Source organism: Schistocerca piceifrons, chromosome 5 (assembly GCF_021461385.2).
Source record: "Schistocerca piceifrons isolate TAMUIC-IGC-003096 chromosome 5, iqSchPice1.1, whole genome shotgun sequence".
Classification (NCBI taxonomy): Eukaryota; Metazoa; Arthropoda; class Insecta; order Orthoptera; family Acrididae; genus Schistocerca; species Schistocerca piceifrons.
In genome coordinates this window covers 116,802,661-116,822,082 of record NC_060142.1, presented here as the reverse complement: position 1 = coordinate 116,822,082, position 19,422 = coordinate 116,802,661, and the positions used below count along the sequence as shown (strand labels likewise).

At 44.6% G+C, this 19,422-nt stretch overlaps 1 long non-coding RNA gene across 1 annotated transcript in view; it reads left to right on the top strand.

Moving 5' to 3' along the window:
- The first annotated feature begins 1,840 nt into the window (after positions 1-1,840).
- LOC124799308 overlaps positions 1,841-19,422 on the top strand; it is a 232,034-nt gene continuing 214,452 nt past the window's right edge. Inside the window, exon 1 of the long non-coding RNA XR_007017012.1 lies at positions 1,841-1,969. This is a non-coding gene — a long non-coding RNA (uncharacterized LOC124799308). The remainder of the gene's footprint in view (positions 1,970-19,422) is intronic.

Here is a 19,422-nt window from a genome sequence, read left to right as displayed (position 1 = left end):
GAGCCATTTGAACCATCCTTCACAATATATCACGGAAACAAAGCATTAAAGCTGAAGAAGAGAGACAATCCACCGAGCTAGCGCGAGGCTCAAACAGCTCTACCCTATGCTCAACAGGCGTAGCACACTGAACAGAAGGGTGTCGAGGTCCATGTACATGACACTTATTCGGCCCCTGATGACGTAGGCAGCTCCTGTCTGGGGATACGCTGCGCCCACACGCCTGCGCCGTCTGCAGCTCATACAGAACAAAGTACTCAAAATCCACGATAAACACGCATCGCGGACCTTCACCGGGAATACCGACTTGAGACTCTCAAGGAGGTAATCCACAAACCCACCACAAGACTGTACAGAAACTACAGACATTCGCAGAACACGTTTATTCTGAATCTGGGGAACTACGACCACAACCATAGATGGAAACATAAAAGACCAAAAGACATACTTGTAAGGACCTAACATCTATGGCCAAGCACACGCAGACACAACGGGACAGGTGAGCCCCTGTTAATCAGACGACATTACTGGATATCCAGCTGGAATACACTGCCGAATAACTGGCACCACGCAGGGAAGCCGTACCGTACACTGCATGCAGACAAGCTCCACACATCCCCCACACAGTGAGATGATCTATGGCCGATCTCCCACTACTATATAACGATCTTGATTGTTCCAGGAATGTAGCGGCTGCAGCAACTGGGATACATCGCCATCGCTTCCCACGGTAATAATGCGTGATACCCATACTAACAAATCCAACCTTGCATGAACTATCGCAGCTAGTAAGCCACTACTGATCTTACTACCCATCCCACTGTCGCAGAGGTATTTTCCCACGGCACGAGCCTTGGCACTTTTTTCCCTCTGCTCTTCAAATCGCTACCCTCACTTGCGTTTCGTCCACTATCACCTGATAATGAGCGTGTTAATGCGTAGTCTTACCCAGACGTACGGACAACATCACAGCCCAGCATCCTGTGATCCATTTACTAGATAACTAACATGTTGACGGAGGTGACAGTAGAACTTTTGATTTGGTCACCACGTTGGTGCGGGCGTGGAGGGGCCCCATCTCTATTTAGACAATCTATTACTATGAATCACAGCGACGATAATAGGCTGACTTCCAATGTTAATAGACGCCGGACGATGTGGCCAAGCGGTTCTAGGCGCTACAGTCTGCAACCGGCGCGACCGCTACGGTCGCAGGTTCGAATCCTGCCTCGGGCTTGGATGTGTGTGATGTCCTTAGGTTAGTTAAGTAGTTCTAAGTTCTAGCGGACTGATGACCTCAGATGTTAAGTCCCATAGTTCTCAGATCCACTTTGTTAACAGACGACGCAACTTCCTCCTCCAGACGGTGCCAACATCAAAACATTGCCCCTGGGACCCTTGCCTTCGGTGCTCTTCCGTCCTATTTCGCTCCTCTCCATTCACGGGCTGTGTGAAATTTTTGACATTCCGTTGTTTGGCGTCCTAGACCTATTTTATGGGATGTTGCGACTAGACACTTCCTAGATGTTACGGTAAGCAGCTGTGTGTGGTACGATGTTCCAAGACTACAGTAAGAATAGTGCCAACTGAGCTTCCTGAACCTCGGCTGATTGCACAACCGTTCGAGACCGGCTGGAACTGGTCTTCCCGTTACAATTGGTCCCGCCTCAGCATCGCTCCCTGGAGTAGAGGACGCGGCAACAGAGCCGGAACCCAGTCCGGTTGTAGTGTTTGGCTGCTGGAGTGGGGTTGGGAGGGCGGCCGCGCATGCGCACTGTGGCTCCACGCCCGCGTCGCGGGAGCGAATACCGCCAGTTTCTTACCGTGCGCGCCACGCAGCGGTCGTCAGTCGAACTGCCCACGCGAGTGCCGCGTCGTATTTGTGTTGTTTACATCGGCGTCGCCGGCGCTCAGGAATTTCTGGAGGAGCAGCAGCGGCCGAACGGAACTCGTGGGTGGAGGCTCTGCTGTAAGTACGGCCGAATGCGCCCACGTCGGAGAATGCGAGAAGTTTGCTCGGCGCTCTATGCCACGAGTGCGAGAGAGAGTCTGCCCTCTCGGAATGCCGCTGTTCGCGCACTCTTCTCAGCAGTAATGTTTGCTGCCCAAGGAGGCATCTGTTATAAGTGACCATTCCCTCCATTTTTCAAGACAAAATTGTAGCATGTAACAGAAAGCTGTGGTAACCATTTATAACATATGTCTGTCGAACAACTGACACGATTTCCGTGAAATATGAAGTGAAAGGATAGTCTTTTCACCAATTTAGAGGACAACCGTTCTGCGGCTGGAAGTAGGTGAAAAGCTGAAGGAGATGTAACTCTCGGAGACGTCAGTGTTGTCCGTGAGAATAGGCATGCAGACGGGTGAAGCCTTCGGCTTAAATAAGGAAAAAATGACTGCAGCTAGTAGGTTATATTGTCACTGAAAATGACACAACCACCATACAAATACAAGTTACCAATGGCGCACCGCAATGAAATACAGCACTTTTGAGGTGCGTGCCCGGGAATTAGTGACACTTTAAACATGAGACGCTGCCACAAATTGTCACCAGTTATATTTCCCGAGTGCTAGAAGGACATTCACAGTGTTAACGAATCAAATCCATGTTCAGGAAATTAGCGTTGGGAGCTGATGGGAACACCACATCGTTGTCCTCCGATCTGCTATGTAAGTGTCAGATATGTGTCGGCGTCATGTGTATAAATGCGATATGTACAGTGTAATATTAGGTTTTCTTTGTTGCCGATGAAGAAAAACTTCTTTTATATGGAAGTATATGGCTAAGAAACCACGAAGATTTCGTTCAGCAGCCTAATCGGAAGAGGCTTTCCTTCCTCCTCTGACAGTGGCCCCTTTGCTCACAGTGAGTTCGTGAGAAGTGAATCTGTCGATTGTAAGTGACTTTACTTTACTGAGTCTGTCCGCAGTGATCGCTTCCCGAGCACGGTGTCCCGGGTTCGATTCCCAGCGGGGTCAGGGATTTTCACCTGCCTCGAGATGACTGGGTGTTTGCGTTGTCCTCATCATTTCATCATCATTCGTGCAAGTGGCAAGATTGGACTGAGCAAAGGTTGGGACTTTGTACGGGCGCTGATAACCACGCAGTTGAGCGCCACACAATCCAATCATCATCATCATCATCTACTGAGTCTGTACAAGGTGGCGCATGAAAAATTGGTCCCGAGTACACACTCCTCGCTAGTTACACATGAATTGTTGATCGGAACGAGCAGGCATAACAAGGAATAGACAAACATGTAATAATTAAATAATAAAGAAATACAGATAAGCTAATGCAGAGATCTGTAGTTACTAAACTGGTCAGATCTTTTACATTACGTTAGGTGCTGAAAATGACCTCCTTGAGCTTAACATGCTAATATATATTATGGCCAACTGTGCTTCATCAGTGCTCAAAATGTCATTACGAATATTGCCCTTCAAGTATTCGAACGTTACTGCGTTATTTGCGTACACTTTTAGGCTGCCCTACAGATAAAAGTGCCAAGTGCTTAGGTCCGGAGAACGCGGCGGCCACTATCATGTGCTGACGGTCCTTTCTTCTGTGAGTCTTTCATGAATTCGTGTGACTGACTCGCGTGTAGTGTGACAGATCGCCCCCATCCTGTTGAAAGATTGCTTATGTACGTTCAAGGGGGCTCAACTGTGCCTAAAATTCCCCAAAGATTGGCGTATACACAACACCGCTTACTGTTGTTGTTGTTGTTGTGGTCTTCAGTCCTGAGACTGGTTTGATGCAGCTCTCCATGCTACTCTATCCTGTGCAAGCTTTTTCATCTCCCAGTACCTACTGCAACCTACATCCTTCTGAATCTGCTTAGTGTATTCATCTCTTGGCCTCCATCTACGATTTTTACCCTCCACGCTGCCCTCCAATACTAAATTGGTGATCCCTTGATGCCTCAGAACATGTCCTACCAACCGATCCCTTCTTCTGGTCAAGTTGTGCCACAAATTTCTCTTCTCCCCAATTCTATTCAATACTTCCTCATTAGTTATGTGATCTACCCATCTAATCTTCAGCATTCTTCTGTAGCACCACATTTCGAAAGCTTCTATTCTCTTCTTGTCCAAACTATTTATCGTCCACGTTTCACTTCCATACATGGCTACACTCCATACGAATACTTTCAGAAATGACTTCCTGACACTTAAATCAATACTGGTTGTTAACAAATTTCTCTTCTTCAGAAACGCTTTCCTTGCCTTGCCAGCCTACATTTTATATCCTCTCTACTTCGACCATCATCAGTTATTTTACTCCCCAAATAGCAAAACTCCTTTACTACTTTAACTGCCTCATTTCCTAATCTAATTCCCTCAGCATCACCCGACTTAATTAGACTACATTCCATTATCCTTGTTTTGCTTTTGTTGATGTTCATCTTATATCCTCCTTTCAAGACACTGTCCATTCCATTCAACTGCTCTTCCATGTCCTTTGCTGTCTCTGACAGAATTACAATGTCATCGGCGAACCTCAAAGTTTTTATTTCTTCTCCATGAATTTTAATACCTACTCCGAATTTTTCTTTTGTTTCCTTTACTGCTTGCTCAATATACAGATGGAACAATCTGTTGGTTCAAGAAATATGGGATTCACCGTCCGACTCCCTGACACGGAACACCACACTCCGATTTTTTTCCTCAGTGACGAGGTTGCTCATAATCGATAGGTAGTTTTTGTTGACCAGTATCTGGTGTTCCGGGTGTTCACATGTCCTGACAGGTGGAACCAGACTTCATCATTCACGAAATACAGAAGCGGATCCAACGGTTTGAAACAGCCATGTACAGCAATTCACACGTTTTGTCTTACCTTCCATCAGTTCTTGGAACCATGTCATTTTGTTGGGCTTCATCCATGTACGGTGTAAAACACGGCCGGCCGGGGTGGCCGAGCGGTTCTAGGCGTTACAGTCTGGAACCGCCTGACCGCTACGTTCGCAGGTTCGAATCCTGCCTCGTGCATGGATGTGTGTGATGTCCTTAGGTTGGTTAGGTTTAAGTAGTTCTAAGTTCTAGGGGACTGATGACCTCAGAAGTTAAGTCCCACAGTGCTCAGAGCCATTTGAACCATTTTTTTGTAAAACACGTTGACAAGGCCAAAGCCAATTTACGTGTCGACTTCTTTGGACTCTGGATCATTGTTTCGTGCTCCAATACTCGAGATCACAGGAGGTGTACGAACGGACGGCGCTCGATTCTTTTCTTCGTTTGCATCTGACCCTACAGTACGCCTCTTCGTCACAAAATCCGGTAGACTGCTCTTTCTGGTATGGAAACGCCAGGGAGCTTCTTTGCAAAAATCTCCCGCGTTTCCTTAAATGAGTCGATAGAAACGCGAGTCTCCACTGTTGCGATTCGTTCATGAAAAGCATACCTCATGCTGAGATATTAACTTCAGGGTCTTACGCAAAGTACAGCAGATTTCGTATTGACAATACAAGTCGTAGTCGCAACAGCTTCAATACAACAGATGACAATTGGCGGGCGACAGTAAGCATTTTAGTACTAGGGGCCGTTTTTCGTGCTCCACCCTGTATAATTCGTGACACGACTGTGCTCTACGATGACACCTCTCGAATGGCGTTAAAGACTCGCCCAGCTTTCGCGTCCCCATACGTTAAACGGATCTCCATAAACAGTGTTACATGCCTTCATTCCATGAAACACTGCGGAGAGGATAGGAATTTAACCTGTCCCATTATCGCAATATAAGATCAGGAATAATACGTCACTAAATCTGCTCCCCTAACTGGCAAAATACTAGTGATGAAAATTTCTTCCACCACCAGGATTCAAACCGTCTATCTGACGGACGAGCATCAATGCGCAGTCGTGCAAACGGCCTTGGCACGCACACACGAAGAAAAGTTATTACGATCGATTACAGTGGAAGACAACGGGAAAGAAAACTTCGAGGGAAAAGAAAACGATAGTCATTCCTTTTGAAGAAACCACGGACACGGGGGGGGGGGGGGGGTTTCAGCCATGGATATTGTGATTCCGTCACAAAAAGTCATTTAAAGAGAACAAAAGACTGCTGCGGTGTGTGGTGAGCAAGCTTTCCGTTTAAACTCTCTCCACGGAAACTGCAACCTCGATGCCGACCTAACGTCGCATTCTGTCATTATGACTGAGAAAGCTTTCACTCTTTTACTTGCTTTGAGTTTCAACGCGAAAAAGCCATCCATAAATTGTGCAGTGAATATCAATTTGTGAGCCCTATCCTGTAACTCAAGAGGTGTGGTCTCTCAGACCGAGCGAAAATTTTCGAAGTCGCTCTCCAAGGCCAGTTGTGGAATGCTTCTATACTCCCTCCACCCACCTTAAATTGCGAAGCCTACGATGTTTTGTTGTCGGTTGTGTTATCGCCTACTGTGTTTATTGTTGACACGTGTTATTGATAGGTGTTCGAGTCTCCTGGACAGCAGCTTGTGAACTACGTACCTCTTTTCTTCGGTACCGTATAGCTCAAAATGTGTTGCCACCAATGTGTCATTTTCAGCTTTGCCGAGTTTTATGAAATTGTTAGTCGGTCTATCGAGGAAGGTGATAGTGGTATAGATCAAGAAATGAAACAGACGACGATTTTACATTAACCATTCAGAGGAAGAACTTCAGTATAGTTGTGCTGGGGATCTGTCTGTTTCTTCAATGAAATGCTTAAAGTGCCTCATAAAATCAATTTGTTCAATTGTGTGTGAAATCTTATGGGACTGGAATCACTCAATAGAGGAAAGTCCACTGGACCTGACGAGATACCAATTCGATTCTACACAGAGTACGCGAAAGAACTTGCCCCCCTTCTAACAGCCGTGTACCGCAAGTCTCTAGAGGAACGGAAGGTTCCAATGATTGGAAAAGAGCACAGGTAGTCCCAGTCTTCAAGAAGGGTCGTCGAGCAGATGCGCAAAACTATAGACCTATATCTCTGACGTCAATCTGTTGTAGAATTTTAGAACATGTTTTTTGCTCGAGTATCATGTCGTTTTTGGAAACCCAGAATCTACTATGTAGGAATCAATACGGATTCCGGAAACAGCGATCGTGTGAGACCCAACTCGCTTTATTTGTTCATGAGACCCAGAAAATATTAGATACAGGCTCCCAGGTAGATGCTATTTTTCTTGACTTCCGGAAGGCGTTCGATACAGTTTTGCACTGTCGCCTGATAAACAAAGTAAGAGCCTACGGAATATCAGACCAGCTGTGTGGCTGGATTTAACAGTTTTTAGCAAACAGAACACAGCATGTTGTTATCAATGGAGAGGCGTCTACAGACGTTAAAGTAACCTCTGGCGTGCCACAGGGGAGTGTTATGGGACCATTGCTTTTCACAATATATATAAATGACCTAGTAGATAGTGTCGGAAGTCCCATGCGGCTTTTCGCGGATGATGCTGTAGTGTACAGAGAAGTTGCAGCATTAGAAAATCGTAGCGAAATGCAGGAAGATCTGCAGCGGATAGGCACTTGGTGCAGGGAGTGGCAACTGACCCTTAACATAGACAAATGTAATGTATTGCGAGTACATAGAAAGAAGGATCCTTTATTGTATGATTATATGATAGCGGAACAAACACTGGTAGCAGTTACTTCTGTAAAATATCTGGGAGTATGCGTGCGGAACGATTTGAAGTGGAATGATCATATAAAATTAATTGTTGGTAAGGCGGGTACCAGGTTGAGATTCATTGGGAGAGTCCTTAGAAAATGTAGTCCATCAACAAAGGAGGTGGCTTACAAAACACTCGTTCGACCTATACTTGCTCATCAGTGTGGGATCCATACCAGATCGGGTTGACGGAGGAGATAGAGAAAATCCAAAGAAGAGCGGCGCGTTTCGTCACAGGGTTATTTGGTAAGCGTGATAGCGTTACGGAGATGTTTAACAAACTCAAGTGGCAGACTCTGCAAGAGAAGCGCTCTGCATCGCGTTGTAGCTTGCTCGCCAGGTTTCGAGAGGGTGTGTTTCTGGATGAGGTATCGAATATTTTACTTCCCCCTACTTATACCTCCCGAGGAGATCACGAATGTCATATTAGAGAGATTAGAGCGCGCACGGAGGCTTTCAGACAGTCGTTCTTCCCGCGAACCATACGCGACTGGAGCAGGAAAGGGAGGTAATGACAGTGGCACGTAAAGTGCCCTCCGCCACACACCATTGGGTGGCTTGCGGCGTATAAATGTAGATGTAGATGTAGATGTAGATGTAGACTTAACTGCTAAGGTCATCAGTCCCTAAGCTTACACACTACTTAGCCTAAATTATGCTAAGGACAAACACACACACACACACACCAATGCCCGAGGGAGGACTCGAACCTTCGACGCGGGGAGCCACGCGGACCGTGACAATACGCCTAAGACCGCGCGGCTATCCCGCGCAGCAGGTCGGGTAAAATAGTCACTTTAAGGGAAACTGATTTTTCACCCAACCACGATTATAGATTGAAGCTTACAGCTTTCTCATTTTTAGCTAAAAATCGTTACATTGTAATATATCACACCAAATATTTTTAAATGAAAATAATAATACATTCGAACAAAATGCGTTTTTCCGAAAGCGTGCATGAATGCCCACGTTTCCCTAAGACAGCAGTGTGGCCACAGCTATGGCAACAGGTTTTCTGATTTTCAGACATATTATCTAGGTGTCTTGACTCCTTAGTATCCGAAACAATACCAACAGACTGCAGTTGATCGTTTTGAAAAGGATTCTTGTACTGGGCTAAGTATAACAGAACAGAGACGGTTTTAAATAATTTAAATTAATTCAAATTTCCATAAAGGCTTAGAACGATGGAATAATAGCTTTGCATTTGAAAATGTTTAGAAATCAATCTGATGTGTACTATTATAGGTGGTATAAGCTTGCACAGGATACAGTAGCATGGAGAGCTGCATCAAACCAGTCTCTGGACTGAAGAGCACAACAACAACAATGGAAGTAACTCAATTCTTACTAGCGTGAAGACTTTTGTCGCCTTTTCCGACGAATAGTGTGGCAAAAAAAATGGCTCTGAACACTGTGGGACTTAACATCTGAGGTGATCAGTCCCCTAAACTTAGAACTACTTAAACCTAACTAACCTAAGGACATCACACACATCCATGCCCGAGGCAGGATTCGAACCTCCGACTATAGCAGCAGCGCAATTCCGGACTGAAGCGTCTAGAACCGCTCGGCTACAACGGCCGGCCAGTGTGGCAATTTTTGTCGATCGGACTCCATAACAGCATTAGTGGTACACAGATGAAACTATCAGACCAAAAGAAGCAACAAGATACTGCATTTGTAGGTAAAAGGATGTTGTTCAAACATTGACATTGTAAAAAAGTATTGCTCTGTGTATAAGTGAGATAGCGAGAATAACGTAAGTGAATTACCCGGCATCAAACAACTGAAAATCGCGAAATTTTTTATTAAAACGTAATGGAACAAGCTTTCTCTGTCGGACTCACTGACAACAGTGATCACATGTATCAGAACTAGTCTGATAATTTCTCGGCAGGCAGCAGCACTGTACCGGGCAAAACATATGTAATGGCCACTTTTCCCACCTTCCCTATTACTACGCGTACTGTCATTTACCACTTTTCAAAAGCAACGAGAGAACTATATTTTTTTGGTAAAAATCATTACATTGTTTTTCAAAGTAATCATCTTTGAAATTAATCCTCTTTTGAATACATTCGAACCACTTCTAGAAACATTTCTTTTACAATCTGAGGTAGGTACAGTACCTCAAAAACATGGTTTTGGAAGCAAGCAACAGCTTCTTCAGTTGATGAAAATTATAGTCTACGCATTTTTTGTTTTGATAAGGGAACAAAACACGTCGTTAGGAGGTAAATCAGGTGAATACGGACAACGAGACATTAAACTGACCACTTATAATAATCAACCGTATGACGGCTGGCATTATCATTAGGAAGAATGATGCGACATTTCGGTTGTTTTTCCTGCATTGATGACTTGTTACAAAAAAAACTGTTCTATACCATTCAGCTTTAACCGTAGTTGGATTGCCTACACACAGCAGTGGCCGTGATTATGGTACGTGTATCGAAAGAAACCATCGATCATTTTGCTGGATGTTCCACATTTCTTGGTTTCTACTCATCTTCGAAGATGCAAACAATTGACCTGTGCTCAGTTTTCAGTTCGTAGGAACATACCAAAGTTTGGTATGCCGTTACATGTTGTATACGGATTTTGCAGTTCCTCGGTCGATATTTTAGGCAATTCCTTCCGCCAGCCGAGACGAGCCCGTTTTTGAGGTTCCGTCAAATTATGGGAAATCCATGGGGGAACAGGTCTTGTTTACAGCTAAAATTTTCGTGCAAAACCGTGTCTACTGTAGTCTGCGGTATGCCCAACGGTGCCTCTAACTAGTGATAAGTCAAACTGGATCGTCTTCAAAATAGGACTGACGGAGTAAATCGAAAAAGTTCAAAGAAAGGAAGCACGTTTTGTATTATCGCAAAATATGGGAGAGAGTGTCAAAGAAATGATACAGGATTTGGGCTGGAAATCATTAAAAGAAAGGCGTTTTTCGTTGCGACGGAATCTTCTCACGAAATTCCAACTACCAACTTTCTCCTCCGAACACGAAAATATTTTGTTGACACCGACCTACATAGGGAGGAACGATCACCACGATAAAATAAGGGAAATCAGAGCTCGTACGGAAATATATAGGTGTTCGTTCTTTCCGCGCGTTATACGAGATTGGAAAATAGAGAATTGTGAAGGTGGTTCGATGAACCCTCTGCCAGGCACTTAAATGTGATTTGCAGAGTATCCATGTAGATGTAGATGTAGATGTTGCCGACATCATCGATGCATACAAATGTTCAGAAAAAAAAGAATACCTTCAACGACTATTGATAGGACGTTCATATTCACAGGAAAGTGCGAATGCAGCAATTTCCCGGATAGATGCATCACATTCTCTCATGCCAATAATGCACTTTCTCTCAACCTCAGTGATTTGCCGGTACGGTTCGCGCGTACGTCTGCGAGGCTCCCTGCACGTCTGTTCAAATCACACTGATCTATTACCTTTTCCTGCAGAACTTACTAATGTACATATCCTATGTATATAAAGTCTCTCTCTGTTCTTTCAATATCCTCGTTTTTTTCTGAACGTGAATATATGTTGGAAGAGCAACAGATTTTAGTCGAACTTCACAAGTGTGTTCATTTCTCTATAAGACGTAGCGATATACACAATCCTCCCCGTTAGTAAAAAACGTATCAAATCTCTGAACAGAAAAACGAGCAGGAGACTGTAATTTCCGATATGTGTAGAAGATATGTATTCGCAGATGAAATTCGTCGTAAATAATTCAGCAGAATTTGAGAAGAATACCGACGTTCACACCTAGAACAGTAGCAGGAAAGAAAACGTTTTTACTAATTATGTGAGCTCTCAGTGGATCGAAACTAGTTCAGGGTGCATAAACAAAAACTTTTGATCATATGGTCATTAAGATAAAACGTGTGACAGGGAGTAAAGCAATTTTTTAAACCTTTCCTTTAAATCATTTCTTCTGGACAGCTCCTTGTATTTCATAGACAAATTTTTATTTAAAAGCCGGTCTACATCTACATTTATACTCCGGAAGCCACCCAACGGTGTGTGGCGGAGAGCACTTTACGTGCCACTGTCATTACCTCCCTTTCCTGTTCCAGTCGCGTATGGTTCGCGGGAAGAACGACTGCCGGAAAGCCTCCTTGCGCGCTCGAATCTCTCTAATTTTACATTCGTGATCTTCTCGGGAGGTATAAGTAGGGGGAAGCAATATATTCGATACCTCTTCCAGAAACGCACCCTCTCGAAACCTGGACAGCAAGCCACACCGCGATGCAGAGCGCCTCTCTTACAGAGTCTGCCACTTGAGTTTGGTAAACATCTCCGTAACGCTATCACGCTTACCAAATAACCCTGTTACGAAACGCGCCGCTCTTCTTTGGATCTTCTCTATCAACCTGACCTGGTACGGATCCCACACTGATGAGCAATACTCAAGTATAGGTCGAACGAGTGTTTTGTAAGCCACCTCCTTTGTTGATGGACTACATTTTCTAAGGACTCTCCCATGAATCTCAACCTGGCACCCGCCTGACCAACAATTAATTTTATATGATCATTCCACTTCAAATCGTTCCGTACGCATACTCCTAGATATTTTACAGAAGTAACTGCTACCAGTGTTTGTTCCGCTATCATATACAATAAAGGATCCTTCTTTCTATGTATTCGCAATGCATTACATTTGTCTATGTTAAGGGTCAGTTTCCACTCCCTCCACCAAATGCCTATCCGCTGCAAATCTTCCTGCATTTCGCTGCAATTTTCTAATGCTGCAACTTCTCTGTATACTACAGCATCATCCGCGAAATGCCGCATGGAACTTCCGACGCTATCTACTAGATCATTTATATATATTGCGAAAAGCAATGGTCCCATAACAGTCCCCTGTGGGACGCCAGAGGTTACTTTAATATCTGTAGACGTCTCTCCATTGAGAACAACATTCTGCGTTCTGTTTGCTAAGAACTCTTCAAACCAGCCACACATCTGGTATGATATTCCGTAGGCTCTTACTTTGTTTATCAGGCGACAGTGCGGAACTGTATCGAACGCCTTCCGGAAGTCAAGGAAAATGGCATCTACCTGGGAGCCTGTATATAATATTTTCTGGGTCTCATGAACAAATAAAGCGAGTTGGGTCTCACACGATCGCTGTTTCCGGAATACATGTCGATTCCTACAGAGTAGATTCTGGGTTTCCAGAAATGACATGGTACGCGAGCAGAAAACATGCTCTAAAATTCTACAACAGATCGAAGTCAGGGATATAGGCCTATAGTTTTGCGCATCTTCTCGACGACCCTTCTTGAAAACCTGAACTACCTGTGCTCTTTTCCAATTATTTGGAACCTTCCGTTCCACTAGAGACTTGCGGTACACGGCTGTTAGAAGGGGGGCAAGTTCTTTCGCGTACTCTGTGTAGAATCGAATTTGTATCCCAGTCGCCTTTAAATAAGAAAACACACTAATTGTAAGTGTAGTTGCTTGAGTAGGACATAAAGTATATGTTCAGAAATGTTAAATTGAGAAGAGTGTGCCTATGATGAACGTAAATGTGCAGCGTGTAGCCACCCACATCAGTTAATCATGTATACATATCATGTAAACTGAGTCCCACATCATTTCGTAATAAAAAAGAAAAAAAAATCGTTGAGCTGGTTCGTGAAACGTGTCACTCACTGGTCATACCGGACTGTAGAGTCTATTACCGCAGCAACGTATTTTCGCCACCTGTCCCTGTCTTGGGCTATTTCCTTCCATTCACCTTCAGTGCCTAGGCTCCTTAAATCAGCCCTCACATAGTCCTCCCACCTACGCCTCGGTCTCCCCACAGGACGTTTTCCCTCTAAGTGCCCTACCAGTACTTTGCGCGCTGCCCTGCCCTGATCCATTCGAGCTACGTGACCCGCCCATCGCGGCCCACGTGATTTAATAATACTGATTATGTCAGGGCTTGAATAGAGTTTGTGAACTTCTTCGTTACGCAGTTTTCGCCACTCTCCCCTAATGTCATGCCTTTTTGCTCCGAAAATTTTCCTCAAAATTTTGTTTTCAAATACTCTAAACGGTTTCTTATTTTGCACAGTGAGAGACCAAGTCTCTCACCCATACAGCATAACTGGTAGAATAATAGTTTTGTATATTCTAAACTTTAAATTCCTAGACAATATCCGTGATGAAAGTAATCTATTCAGTGAGAAGTAGCACGCATTTCCCGCCCGTAATCTCTTCTTCAGTTCAGATTCAATCTCATTTCTCGAAGTGATGTCCACGCCTAGATACTTCAATGTGTTCACTTTTTCAAACTGCATGTCTCCAACTCTTAACATTTCCTGATCTACTGCTGTTGGCATTCTAGTAGTAACCAGGTATTAAGTTTTGCCTTCACTTATCCTTAGACCTACCTCTTTACTAGCCTTGATTAACGCATTCGCATTTGCTGTTACAGATTCTTTCCTATGATGTTTAGGTCATCTGCATACCCTAATATCTTAATATTTCCATTTAACTCCACACCCTCTGAATTATCTGCTGCCATTCGTACAATATATTCTAGGACTAAATTAAAAAGTAGCGGAGGCAGGGCATGTGCCTGCTTAAGTCCGTTCTTTATTGCAGTTTCTTCTAACTCCAATCTCCCCACGCGTACTCTACCTTTTGTGTTTTTCAAACTCGCTTCTATAAGTGTAACATACTTGTGCAACGTGTAAGTAACTAAATTTCATATCACGGCTCGTTAGAAGACAGGACATGAAAGACTCGATTAACATGAGATCCACTGCCAGAGATGAATCCACAATCCGGATGGGCGGGGTTGAAATTGCCGGTAGCTCGGCAGTGCAGGTTCGTGATTTCTCCCGCGGTGTCCTCAATTCAATCGCTTGAAGGCGGCGCCACGTGAACCTAATTCTGCAAGGACGGAGCGTGAGTAGTCCTAAAGATGAGTATAGTTGTCCGGGGAGGGGAAGCGGGCAGGGGGGGGGGGGAGGGGATGTGCTGACAGCTGCCGGCCACGCCGCACAACTGAATGAGCCAGTGTTGCCCTGGGCTTGCAATACAACTGACTCAGCGTCTTCGTCACGGTATACTGCAAGTCAGTACGAAATCCTTACCGGGTTCTCAACGAACTCAACAGAGCCAGGCGCTACAAGACAGGCGTTGTGCATCACGGAGAGGTTTGCTATTGAAATACTGCGATCACACAGCCCATATTTTACGGCAATGTGCAGCCGCAGTGGTATTGCCATCAACATTGCTGCAATATGCGGCAATATCGTAGTATGGCCGGTCAATATTACTGATGTCCCAGGCTGTTCGCGGTAGTTGCCGACGTGTTTCCGACATCTTGTCGGTGATGTCCATCGGGTAGCGTGAGAAGTATTTTCGACTGTTATCACAGTATATAGAAAATGTGTTTCACCAAGCTAGAGGTCTCTGAAGCAAAAGAACATCACTAAGTTCTTCGCAAAATAAATCAGAACTTTCGAAAAACGGAAAGAAATTAATAAGTACACTACTGGTCATTAAAATTGCGACACCAAGAAGAAATACAGATGATAAACGGGTATTCATTGGGCAAATACAGGGTGTTTCAAAAATGACCGGTATATTTGAAACGGCAATAAAAACTAAACGAGCAGCGATAGAAATACACCGTTTGTTGCAATATGCTTGGGACAACAGTACATTTTCAGGCAGACAAACTTTCGAAATTACAGTAGTTACAATTTTCAACAACAGATGGCGCTGCGGTCTGGGAAACTCTATAGTACGATATTTTCCACATATCCACCATGCGTAGCAATAATATGGCGTAGTCTCTGAATGAAATTACCCAAAACCTTTGACAACGTGTCTGGCGGAATGGCTTCACATGCAGATGAGATGTACTGCTTCAGCTGTTCAATTGTTTCTGGATTCTGGCGGTACACCTGGTCTTTCAAGTGTCCCCACAGAAAGAAGTCACAGGGGTTCATGTCTGGCGAATAGGGAGGCCAATCCACGCCGCCTCCTGTATGTTTCGGATAGCCCAAAGCAATCACACGATCATCGAAATATTCATTCAGGAAATTAAAGACGTCGGCCGTGCGATGTGGCCGGGCACCATCTTGCATAAACCACGAGGTGTTCGCAGTGTCGTCTAAGGCAGTTTGTACCGCCACAAATTCACGAAGAATGTCCAGACAGCGTGATGCAGTAATCGTTTCGGATCTGAAAAATGGGCCAATGATTCCTTTGGAAGAAATGGCGGCCCAGACCAGTACTTTTTGAGGATGCAGGGACGATGGGACTGCAACATGGGGCTTTTCGGTTCCCCATATGCGCCAGTTCTGTTTATTGACGAAGCCGTCCAGGTAAAAATAAGCTTCGTCAGTAAACCAAATGCTGCCCACATGCATATCGCCGTCATCAATCCTGTGCACTATATCGTTAGCGAATGTCTCTCGTGCACCAATGGTAGTGGCGCTGAGGGGTTGCCGCGTTTGAATTTTGTATGGATAGAGGTGTAAACTCTGGCGCATGAGACGATACGTGGACGTTGGCGTCATTTGGACCGCAGCTGCAACACGGCGAACGGAAACCCGAGGCCGCTGTTGGATCACCTGCTGCACTAGCTGCGCGTTGCCCTCTGTGGTTGCCGTACGCGGTCGCCCTACCTTCCCAGCACGTTCATCCGTCACGTTCCCAGTCCGTTCATCCGTCACGTTCCCAGTCCGTTGAAATTTTTCAAACAGATCCTTTATTGTATCGCTTTTCGGTCCTTTGGTTACATTAAACCTCCATTGAAAACTTCGTCTTGTTGCAACAACACTGTGTTCTAGGCGGTGGAATTCCAACACCAGAAAAATCCTCCGTTCTAAGGAATAAACCATGTTGTCTACAGCACACTTGCACGTTGTGAACAGCACACGCTTACAGCAGAAAGACGACGTACAGAATGGCGCACCCACAGACTGCGTTGTCTTCTATATCTTTCACATCACTTGCAGCGCCATCTGTTGTTGAAAATTGTAACTACTGTAATTTCGAAAGTTTGTCTGCCTGAAAATGTACTGTTGTCCCAAGCATATTGCAACAAACGGTGTATTTCTATCGCTGCTCGTTTAGTTTTTATTGCCGTTTCAAATATACCGGTCATTTTTGAAACACCCTGTATATTACACTAGAATTGACATGTGATTAAATTTTCACGCAATTTGGGTGCATAGATCCTGAGGAATCAGTACCCAGAACAACCACGTCTGGGCAATAGGTGAAACACAGCTTGGATAGCGTGTACAGCTACAGCTGACCATGCAGCTTCAACACGATACCACAGTTCATCAAGAGTAGTGACTGGCGTCTTGTGACGAGCCAGTTGCTCGGCCCAACGTTGACCAGACGTTTTCAGTTGGTGAGAGATCTGGAGAATGTGCTGGCCAGGGTGGCAGTCGAACATTTTCTGTATCCAGAAAGGCCCGTACAGGACCTGCAACATGCGGTCGTGAATTATCCTGCTGAAATGTAGGGTTTCGCAGGGATCGAATGAAGGGTAGAGCCACGGGTCGTAACACATCTGAAATGTAACGTCCACTGTTCAAAGTACCGTCAATGCGAACAAGAGGTGACCGAGACGTGTAACCAATGGTACCACATACCATCACGCCGGATGATACGCCAGTATGACGATGACGAATACACGCTTCCAATGTGCGTTCACGAAGTGCAGGCCAGAAGGCTAGAAACGAATACCAACAAAAAACGGGTGTAGAGAACATACACTGGAACAATAAACACTGGTAACACGACAGAATTTATACCCACGAGGCACAACGGTTTTGAATACCTGGACATGAAACGCCCTTCCATTGCACTTGTTTGTAGGTGCATTTTCATTTTCATGAGATTATTACGAGAAAGTATTTTTGCTGTCCTCGAAAAACGTGCAGCAAAACAGCAATTGGTTTACATATCGTTCTCGTTTCTTCTGACATAAGCGGAGATATCTCTCCGGCGTAAGTGGAAAGGATCTGAAGAGTGATTGGCACACACTCTTACCTGGGTAGGTATCAACTTCGAGTTCGCCCGAATTACTGAGAATTTCTAATTACAGGTTGGATCGCAACATGGTATTATCCTCAATGCCAGACTGACAGGCACCAATTCGCTGTCCATTCCTCGTTAGCCTATTTCTGTATTGAAGTGCAGGCGCGAGAGACATGGTCCTTACTACAAGGCCAGAGATACTGGTCCACCTTGTCGTCGTAAATCAGTTGTACGTGCTCTGTGGCCCATAGAAAGACTCCCACACCATCTGCGGTTCTGCTATAATTTCCAGATTATGGAAGTTCATTTTACTGTTGGTTATCGGGTTTTCGACGGATTGCAGTGCACACTTTGAGCCCGACGCTGTAAGTACATTTCTATCTACAAGATTGCTCTGCAGTTTATACTAACGTTTTTGGCAGAAGTTTTTTGGAGCCACGTTCAGCAATCATTCGGTACGAACTATACCATTTATTTTAATACGATGGTCATTTTTCCATATGAATCAACACAATATTAAGGCATTCCGAGGAGAACATCGAAATTTCGCGAAAAGGTCTCGCCGCAACGAAAAACGCATCTGCTTTAACGAGCGCTACGCCAACTCGCCTAGCATATCCGTGATTGTCTCTCCTCTGTTTCACGATAATACAAAACGAGTTGCCGTTCTCTGAACTTTCTCGGTGTCCTCCGCCATTCGTGTGTGGTGAAGATCCCACAGTGTGCGCATCAATCCTCTACAAGAGGAAGGACAAGCGTTCGGTAGGCAGTCTCTTCAGAAGATTTCTTGCAGTCTTCCAAGTGTTGCGCCAAAGAAACGCTCTCCTTGGTTTGTCTTCCGGACATCATTTTCCATGCGATAGTTGCAGTTGAAGTTGTTCATAGCTGTAAAGGTATTACGTTGAAACGATTACTTTCGAATTTGTTGTTTTATCGTGTAACCGAAATGTAACGGATACTTTTCAGTACTCATGTGTAGTACGTCACACTTTTTAGGGTACCGTTCGTCCGTCCGAGTGGTAAGAACCCTTTTTCTGAGGAACGATTAGAAGGATCAAGTTCAAATTTATGTCAAACAGTAAGGTCTATAGTCCCTTGGCGATGTAAAAATTTTAAGCTTGTAACTCACTTCAGTAAAAAGATACGGCCAGTTAGGTCACATAGTGTCGGAAGTTCCATGCGGCTTTTCGCGGATGACGCTGTAGTATACAGAGAAGTTGCAGCATTAGAAAATTGCAGCGAAATGCAGGAAGATCTGCAGCGGATAGGCACTTGGTGCAGGGAGTGGCAACTGACCCTTAACATAGACAAATGTAATGTATTGCAAATACATAGAAAGAAGGATCCTTTATTGTATGATTATATGATAGCGAAACAAACACTGGTAGCAGTTACTTCTGTAAAATATCTGGGAGTATGCGTGCGGAACGATTTGAAGTGGAATGATCATATAAAATTAATTGTTGGTAAGGCGGGTACCAGGTTGAGATTCATTGGGAGAGTACTTAGAAAATGTAGTCCATCAACAAAGGAGGTGGCTTACAAAACACTCGTTCGACCTATACTTGAGTATTGCTCATCAGTGTGGGATCCGTACCAGATCGGTCTGACGGAGGAGATAGAGAAGATCCAAAGAAGAGCGGCGCGTTTCGTCACAGGGTTATTTGGTAACCGTGATAGCGTTAAGGAGATGTTTAATAAACTCAAGTGGCAGACTCTGCAAGAGAGGCGCTCTGCATCGCGGTGTAGCTTGCTCGCC